Below are 10,871 nucleotides of genomic sequence, written 5' to 3'. Positions count from 1 at the left end.
ACATTGTATTATATATTTCCTTGCTCTTTTATAATAAAGATGAAGATGAACAAATTGGGCTACATTTTAACAATATGTGTCATAATGTTCTAAAAAAAAGAATCGTAAACTTCGATTCAGTTGGATAGATTCTTTCAACTCAAAATATTGTAGAATTTAGTAGTCCTAATGTTAATGTAATTTCGGATACAAAAATTGAAGAAATTGAAAATAGGAAGTCATCGGACTGTTGATTTGACGATTACAAACGCCATTTCCATTGTTGACTTTTAAAAATCGAGTTAATGACGTCATAGTATATTCTATTTCACGTAGTAGCTACGATTATAAGGCATGAAAATAATTGCAATTCGATTTTATGAGCGATTTTGTAATTAAAACAGATCTTGTTAAAAATAGCTAAATATCTGAAAAAGAAGCGTTGAAATCAACATTGTAGTTCTCCGAAACGAGGATCGATCGTAAATTTCAAAGGAAATAAATAATTGTTTGATCGGATTACACGGCGATTGTTCGTGCGGAATTGAAAGCGTCGATCTATCAGCATAGGGACTTTTTATGGAAATGACAGAATTGTGTCGGCGAAAAGGGTGTCGAAGCAAATAAGTGCAGTCGCGATACGACGCCTGTTCGGTCGCTAACAATAAGTGATCGATGGTCGGGTTCCTGACTCAGCAGACATTCGCGAAACCGAACACCATGGCTGAATTTTTGCGCGCAAATAGTATGCACGCGATAGACACCAACAAGCATGTGACCTAACGTGCCACGGCGTGTATTACCTAACTCGATTATATTCATAGACTTAATAATATCAAGGAGATTAAGACGATTAATTTACAAAGTCACATTTACGATAAGCATAAAATATCTACTCAAAGGATGGCAACAATATATCTGATACAAGATTAATACATACATACATATATCGAACATTATATATGATATAGCTAATATTTATCGATAAATATTTACAACGATACTTGAGCAATTATTTTGGTATATTATAGTTTCTGTTATAATAAATTGCAAGCACTTTGTTCGTGTTTGTAATTTCTATTCGATGACGTTTTGTCAGTTTGATGCAGAATACATAATGCTCGTCTACTTTTACAAACATTCGTTTTCTAAAACATTTAAAAAAACTTTTCCTACATTTGCTTCTTGTTTGCAGTACGACACCTGTTGTTAATGATTTTATGAATTTGTGAAAAATTTAAAGATGCAAAAATGTACAAAATGCACATAATGTGCAAAAGTATAAAAAGGTATTAAACAGTGGAGTATTAAAATGGAGTGTTAAGCATTAAAAAATATTAAAAACGGAGTACTGTAACATTTAATGGGGAAGTAAATCATTATGTAGATTCGAAATATACAGTGACTACCAGGTTTCTAATCGAGTTCGACACTTCATTTTTGCAGTATCAAATTTTCGCAATCGTACGAAAGCATACTACTAAGTGATACGAAATTTAGTATTCTTGGAGATTATCTAATGAATTAGTTTATAAATGGTATAACAAATACAATAGTATGGCAATATCTTTTCTGTGCCCACTGTATAATATTTCACCGATTTTCACGTGCAAAACAATCTTTCAGCTGCGCGAACGATTCGTCGCGGCTTCAGTCGGTCCCATAGCGAACAATGAACGGAATTATCAGGATGGCCAGGCAACACGCGCCACAAATCGACTCGTCGCGTCGTCGTCGTATACGTCAGCTCGTGGACGCAGCCACATCCGACAGCTCTAGCGTGAATCCTAAATGTTCATTGCACGCCACTTCGATGCCTCGATTCTCGACAGCAGTCCGAGACGAATCGTACAAAAGTTGACGTCTCCATCTCTCACGATCGAAACGAGCTACGACATTACAGTCACGCCCATAGTGATCCTTTTGACGACAGGTTATGTTGTTGGCTAGAGATTTATTGTTCGTACAAGGGTGCCTTGTTATTATCCACGCTCGATTCCGGTCGTTTGGGGTGCTTGTTGGACTTGATGTGCCTCTGTTTATTCGAGTTGCCTTCTTCAATGCTACTTTATTGGGAAATGTACATATACGTAGATAGATAGTATTGCATATAATACGCTGTTTTTTATGGATCAATTAGTGAAGAGATTTTCGATAGATAATTATATTCAGTGGCTACAAAAAATATTTGCAAATACCTTTATATTTTAGTGAAGTATTTTATACCTTTTATAGTCATTGTTTTAGAAAATTTGAATTAATATTAAGTAAGTAAATACTGGATAGTGGAAGACGTAAGCACGTTCGTAGATTAGACCAAGATAGCACTTATTGTCAACCGATTATATATATATAACAACAAAATGCGAATATTTAAGAGACATTTGTTAAAAGAATCTTCTTTTAGAATATATATATCTACTTGTATAGCATGAAAGTTTGTTCTTTAATCATATAACTGAGGGAAACATGATCAAATAATAACTTAGACGATGAAGAAGATTACACAAATTCCATAAATAAGCAACAAAAGTTCAGTTTTTTTCAAAATAAGTAGCCAGTTGTTATTAATAATGCGAACGAAAAATTATCTATAATTATTAATTATAAATTATTTGCAATTAATAAATCCAATTTCCAAACATAAACAAATTAAAAAGATCTTGAATACAGAGTTACGCCTTTTTTAAAAATGAACAATTTCAAAGAAGAAAAAGGAAAGAACAGATTAAACTGAAAAAAATACTGGAATATATAAAAGTAGCTTTTACTAATAATAAGTGCATCATGGTACAGAATTTGCGATAAAGAAAGTCCGATACCAAGAATGTCAGTTCCGTTAGCATCAAAGCAGATTGAGAATATCGATTTGCCAGTTGCATGTCCTATTAAGCTACAAATGGTAACGCATTGAGTTTATGACGTTCAAAATTCTTTCTAGTCTTGAACTTTATTTCATTGCCATCTTTAAATATTTCATAATTACCTGTGTTTTGTATCTAAAAAAAAAAAACAATTTTTTCACAGTATTAGAATATGTGAGGTTAATAATTGATTTTAATTTCAACAATAATTACATTCCATATTACCAATTATATTTTCATAGATATCACTAAATAAATATTTTTATAAAATTGAATTAATGTTTCAACACCAATAGTGGAACTGTCAGGAATATGCTGGTGAAATTTGAAAGTAATCTACGAATCTATATAGAAGTAATAAAATATTTGCTGCAAAATATTAAGCATATAATAAATGTTAAAAATATCCGCCCTGAAGATTCAGGCTTATTACTATAATGGATAATTTGACCGTTTAAATACTTTTGCGATCCCTGCGAAATATACGGTTGTACTAAATAACTTTTAATTTCTATGTTATATTTTCAGATTCGTTTCAAAATTTACTAATACGAGCATGATAATACTAATGTCTCGTATATCACATATAATATATTCATGAAAGATTTCTACAAGTGTTCGAATACTTTCGTGACCAACTGTACATAATCCAACAACTCTCAACTTTCTGACTCAACAGCAACTCCAATCAACAGCCAAATCTCACACCTGAAAACAACCCCCTCACGCTTGCGCCTTTCCATTCACCACACGAGTCTTCTCAACCTCAGCATACTCGTCTCGGAGGGTGTCCAGCCCGTATCCTGTCGCGTGTTATCTAAACACCCGGTGTCTCCGCGTGCCTTAACGACAAAAAGAAACGGACAGGTCTAAAAAAAGAGGCCTGGGAAAATTGAAACGGGGACGAAACGAGCGAAACGAAGTAAGAAACATACTATCGGCATTTGTGCGACAAAGATACGACAAAGGGGCGGTTGGTGGCTAAGAGGGGTGCCGGGGGTGTTACATGTGGGGGTGGCGGCGTCGGTGGTGGTGGTGAGGTAGTCATGACGACCGCAGCGACCAATCATCCGGAAGTAACGCAGCGCGAGATAACTCTGCATCCAATCAGGTTTAAAGCGGGGACGGGGCTGGCCATCCCCCGCAGAAAATCACCCCCGTAACGAAATTTCCACCGTACGAGGGTAGATATACAAAACGACAGACGGCCCTCTCTCCTGTCCTTCTTTTAGCTGGTGAAAGTCTTTGTCTGGCTTTCGTCGCGTTTACCCTCGTCGATGTGGCTCTCGCACGCGTTATACTCTCGAATCGAGGATAAACGGGGATGATGTTGCCTCTTATCCACCCTCCTCAACCTCTCCTTTTCTTTTAATTCATAATCTCGGACCTCGCCGATAACCTGCAGCTAGTAGATAAGGATACTGAGATGTCTTTCGAAGAGTGGAAGGATGGTTCAAGGGGTAGGAGGTATCTTGGGGTTACAGAGTGACGCCACCGGCACTGAACATTTTTCTGTGTGGATCGTAGTAACTGAAAACCTTAAATTACTAAGCTATGAACATTTATACATAATCGCACGAAAGACAGAGGGTATCCCAGTAATTAGAATACAATTGGTAAGGAGATGATTTTACTTGAGAAATCATCAGAATGTAGAGTAAAATTTGTTCATATAGCACTTTGATTTTGAATAAATTAGGCTTGACGATTTATCAAATATTTGAACTTGACTAATTCCGAACTGAACACGAGCAAATAATCAGCAGGAAATTATTCTACGTGTGAAAATAAGTCAAAAATTTAACATGAAACCTCCTCATAAGGCGTTTCGTTTCCGAGAAAATAGAATTTGAAGATTTATTAATTATGCATATGCAAACTCTATTTTCTTTAAACGCTATTTCATAGAGAAAACATTACTCCATACTTTTACATATCTATGCATGTCAAATAACTTTCAGCTGTTTATTGTACTCAATTGATAATTATTATCGAAAACGAAATATTATATGAAAAAATTTGTTCTATATTTCCGATTTATTTTTCCATGTAGAATCAGCTCTTTCCAATTGTACCACAATTACTAACACACCATGTATATCGCACATTTTCTGCAATAATGACATAATTAAAAAATTACGATTCGCGTGTTTCAAATATGATAAGTTTGTTATATAGATATTATAACTAATAAATAAGACTCGCATATGAAGTTTTTCATATTACAGCAACTTTCAAATCCAATACCTTGTCAGCTTTGCCTTTCCGTTAAAATTTATAAAAATATATTTATAGTTTAGATATTATGTGTTATGTCTACCATCCCATTATAACGATCGTACTTAATCCGCAATTTTTACATTATTTTATATATATAACAAGATTGCAAATCTTTATGCAAATTCATATTTTTGTACATATAATTAAACGACTGAATTTCATATAGAAAATTATTTTACGTATTATGTATTATAGTATAGCACCTTAAAATTTTGATAAGTGCATACAAATGCAACACAATTTTATTATTTTATCGTTGTTATTATTATCTTTATTATTCCTAATTTATTACTACTAGTTTTCAGTATTTCTTTCATTCAACATATTTTGACCCGCTATTTTATAACACAACATAAACTGAATAGCAACCACACTAAACATCCAAATCTTCTTCGATGTGCACGTCGCGTTTCTCTCGCGAAACATTTCTCGCCGGCTGATAAACCTGGTATTATGCGTTCGCGAGGTACTCGATAAATACACACTGGGTGACATTCACCACGTAAATGCGTCAGAATGCCCTGTATATAGGAAAGATGCGTTTATGGGCTGGCAGCAGCCCGATAAGAAACCTCGTAAAACGAATGGTGGCCCATAAGTGTTCGAAGCAACTTCGACGTTGCCTTCGATGCGATCGGTTGTCGAACGTGTACCCTCCGCATTTGTCACGTTTATCGACTTTACCATGTACACCGCACGCTTTCATCGTGACACACTTTGACATGCGAACGGATGGTGTGTTTCCATAGATCGCGAGGGGTTGAAGGGAGTTTGCGCAAATGGTGAACAGCGAATCTTGAAGTTTCGTCTGTTCTTGAGAAAGGATAAACTCGAAAATATTTGCTGGATATTTTGCTGATCAGATACGCTTGAATTAATGTTAGATTATATATTATAGTCAGAATCTATATATATATATACTGCGATAATCTCATCGATTATAAATAATGGAATTCAATTTTTGAGTTTGATTGCGTTATGTTAAATATTATTTTAGGTAAAACATTTCATTTCTTGACACGACTAAAGGAAATATAAATAAACAAAAAGAGCATATTCGTTTGTCCACTATAAACGATAATATAAAGTATGGCTATTTGAGTCAAACTAATTGTAATTTCTTTTGTAATTTGCCAAATTTGGTTATGAACAATTTTCAAGCGATCTGTAATTTAAAAACAAACTATTTAACTCGTCATTCGCCGCGTGATAAACATTCAGATAAACAGAACTTGCTACTTTTCGTTAGTTTACCTTCAATCCGGAATCTAATGAATGAGTAAATACTCTATCAATCCAATTACAGATTTTTATGAAGATACTGGTAACATACTCAAATAAAAAAAAAAAATATATTAAAAAAGAAAATCACGATCAAAAAGATATATATATATATATATATATATAGTTAGTAAAATTTAGTTTCTTCGTTTTTAATTGTATTTAATTTCTAGGTAAATAAATGTTATAACACCTATATACACTTTTTGGTTGATTCGAAGCTTTAGATGTCAATAGTAATAGTAACTTACGCAACACGATCTCGTTATAATGCTAATGAGATCTCAACAGTTTTGTACGACACACATAATACAATATATTCATAATATCATTTCCCTTATATAATTAAAACATTAGGATATTCAATAGCCTGTTTCAAGAAATAAATTCATCTTTACGTTTATGTTTAATAATTGCTAATAAATTCTATTTCCTATTTTTCTTTAACTCTTCTAATCATGAGAACATCGTCTCGCCGTCTCAAAAATTCAAAATGATCACATCATTAAACAGATTGAAACGAAACCGCGGGAATTGTAGATAGAGCCTGCTTGCGCGGAGATCGAACTTTTTTCTCAAATCAAGCGAGAGAATATTGTTTGGCCTCGCGGAAAATTTCCTTCGGTCAGGCTACTCTGAAAAAACCTTCCGCGATATCGAATCGCTAATCCACCTCGCGCCTCCTTGATTACGATACACGTTCAGGCGAATGGAAGGAATAAAGGAAAAAAATAATTTTTCCTCATCATCCCTGTCTACTCTCTCCCCCCATCTATCCTCCAACCTCATCCCCTTCGTTCGTTCGAGAGTGTGGGTGGATGAATTCCATCGTTATCGAGTCGCACCCCCATTTTACAAACGGGAAAGCTTCTCTCCCGTCCGCAAAATCCCTCGACCGAACGTGCATATTTCCATTTGACACGCCTCAACGATCGCCTGATTTTATTAAAAACCCCCGTAACCTGGTTCCGCTCTTCGCTCATACCACTCTAAGGACAGAAATCTTCCTTCTAGATGCCTTTATTGCAACATCGTACCTGTTTGCGTCCTCTCAGGTATTCAACAGCTTAGGAAGTACGTCTTTATGATTCGCGTGTATGTGTATGACAGGTAAACGAAACGCGTGGGTTGGAAGATGAAAATCATTTGCAACTGGCAGAGTTTGTTCAACAGGAAATTTCTTATAATAAAAATATGATAATTAGACTGCGGATGTTTATAGGAATTCAAATGTTTGTTAATATAAATGAAGTATTTAAACCTAAATGGAGATTTATTTTATTCTCTAGATATTATAAATATTATAACAAGAATTATTTGATTATGGTTTCAGTTTTGTCGCTTTCAAAGAATTGCTATTATGAGTTTCATTCATTGATGTGGAAGATTTCATTGACAAATATATCATCTATGTCAATGGTATAATAAACACAATGGTGCGTAAATATTTTTTGTAACCACTGTACATAGCTCAAAACAATCAATACGGTATAAACACACAATACGCAGTACAGAGATAATTCCAACAATAGAAGGGCCGCTTTAAATATTTGAGATTTGGCCATATTCAGGCATCTTCGGGGCAGAGGAGCATAGATATCTAAAGAACACGGAAGAAGGTGACGACGCGACGCCTGGAACAACGGCGAGGAAACGAACGAGCTCGCTTCATTATACACGACGCTCGCACGCTTCGTTTGCCTCCGGAAGTCGTGCTTTAGGAGGGTCGTGGACTGGTAGGGGGTGAAGTGGATGGGTTGGTAGGAGGATGTGAGGGCCATCGCGGAACTACAACGGAAGAGAGAGGAAAGAGACCTGGAAAGAGATCGTGGCAACCAGCGGGCCGAACCAAGGGAGGAACAAGGGGAAACTGAGAAGTAAATGGGAGGAGAGGGTAGTTTGAATTAATACAATCACAGAGGGGTGGCTCACCATTCGCAGTCTACGTAAAGAGACAGAGACAGAGGGAGAGAGAGAGAAATATAACCACCCCTTTGCTTGTCATCGAAATTATACGCTGCCGACACTCGACCTCGTTTACGACTTCTATCTTTCTCTTCCTTTCTCTTTCTCTCTCTCTATTTCTCTGTTGGTTCTTTCATTTCTGTCTACACGGTGGATTCCTCTTCAATAGTCCTACGCGCCACGACAAGACAGCAGACGAGTTTGAAAATTAGGATCAAGAGAGGAAAAGGGTTAAATATGGCGGCACATAACGAGCTGTTGTCGTTACTGTTATCGAAAGGGTTGCGTTCTCCAGAGGGCACGAGAGATCTCGAAAATATAACGCGATTAACTGTGAATCCGCATTTCGCGCACGTTGTCTTGCTTAGCCAATCTGAATTAATATCTTCCAGAATTTCTACTTTTCTTAACGAGCGATCAAGCGCCGCCCGCGCTGTTCACTTGCACGCCCACGCGTTTTTCTTTCGCGAGAGCTTGCTTTTCGACGGTTTTAAGCTTTTAATGGCTGAGATACAGGCATTGCAACACGAACTTTTTCCTGTTAACCAGTTAGCTGTTGCAACCTCTTTGAAAAGTGTGCACCTAAAATGTGCCGCAAAAAGTAAGCGATGACGAGTATACTCATCAAGCACAAAGTACGTGTGGCTGTTATAATGTAGAATTAAGTTGTAATGAAACGATTGTTTTATTTTTTAATTTTATTACTGACAGTACTCGTCATAACACAGAATATTGCCATTTCTTCGTGACGAGTATACTAGTAAAAAACAACTAACTGGCTAATTCCAGGATAATAACATCGGATTTTGATTCTTTCCATGGAAGTCAATGAAGGTTGAATAAAAAATAAATAATTATTCAAAACAAATAACGAATAAATCTGTTTGACAATTATTATATTATTATTAATATATTATTATATTATTTGAAGATAAAGGATGACAAATTTGCGAAATATATCGTATATATTCGGTAAATTATAGCGGAGTTTCAAAGAAGTAACACGTAGATGCTTCCTCAACAGAAAGTAAATGCCTCTAAATAGTGCCTTTGTGCAAGAGTTTTAATATAGTGTTTTGCTGTTGGGGAAGAAGGTCCTTGGGGTGTTCACTTGCAGTATTCTCACAGTTAGGCTCACTTACCATATACAGTGCTTTAGCCGAATTGTTGAGATGATCGCCTATTCTACTTTATATTTGCTTCTCAAGCATATTATTTCTTTTATTACTGACGAAGTTTTTAAATCTATTTGGAGTTTGCAGGTATCACGGAGTTTGCGTTAACTATGGTTCTAAGTACTATGGAACGTAGTGCTTCAAACTTTGCGATATAACTTCTTCCGGGCATGCCCCGTTCAGATTGGTTTGATGATTATTTTGTAAATTAAGAATTCGTTGTTTACATCTAATCTAGAGAATTTCCTGATAAGCCAGTACATATTTTCCTTCTAATCGATTTGATCGATCTCTTTAACCGACAGTCTAGATGCATTTCTAGCTAGCTATTTTTCTGTGAGATATCATAACATTGTTGAGTTATTTTGGAAGGGGATTTCCTTCCCTTAGTGTGAAGGTGATATGTTTCTTTTGGCTAACCTTTACTCCAATTTTGCATTGGTTTGACCACTCTTAACACTAAACTTACCGGTGCGGTCAAATTGACCGCTCTCGCAACTTCTACACAAATTTAACCATATTTAAACTTTATGATATCGCTTCATAATTTCTCACTTTTCCTAAAACATGCATACAGTACATTTTTCGGTAATTAATTTTAGTTTGCTTTTTTATTTTCTGAGAAAAATTTGTACTCTGCCTTGCCTACCGTGAGCGGTCATTTTGACCGCCCGACAAAATATGTACATTTGATAATAAGATAATTTGAAAAAAATGCAACAAAGTTGAATAAGATATATAAATAAAAGTGTAATTCTATTTAAGTCTATAATTGAAATTAAACAAAAGTAAGTTTGGACGAAATTTTATGAAGATTCATCATTTTATATACATTTAGTTATAAATTAACCATTATCTGAGTTAAATCATAAAAACTATTACTTCTTTAATCACCGGTCATTTTGACCGCACACGGTAGAAATATGTATACACGAAGTGTCAGTAGCTTTAGTGTTAATCCTTTGCACATAGTGCTGCAATACGGAGAATTTGCATTATGATCTTCGCGAGTGATTAATATGATGGTACTTTCAGCAAATATGAATAGATTTGTTTTTTAAGTAGTAGATATATTGGCAGTATAAAGTGTTTATAGAATAGGTTCCAATACAATTTCTTGAGAAACTTCTACGTTGATATCGTAAATGTCAGAAACTATGTTTTGTATTTTAACGAAAAATGTTCTATTTTCCAAGTATGATATAATGAGCACGTAATAGAATGAAGGGAACATTTGTTTAATTTTATATAAAAGGCTCTCGTGCCAAACTTTATCCAATGTTTTTTTGTGCCTATATTATTGTTTGCATTCTAGAGCGAATGTAAG

The sequence above is a fragment of the Bombus bifarius genome, unplaced genomic scaffold, assembly GCF_011952205.1.
Source record: "Bombus bifarius isolate JDL3187 unplaced genomic scaffold, Bbif_JDL3187 scf7180000009770, whole genome shotgun sequence".
Classification (NCBI taxonomy): domain Eukaryota; kingdom Metazoa; phylum Arthropoda; class Insecta; order Hymenoptera; family Apidae; genus Bombus; species Bombus bifarius.
Note: the sequence above shows the minus strand (reverse complement) of the source record.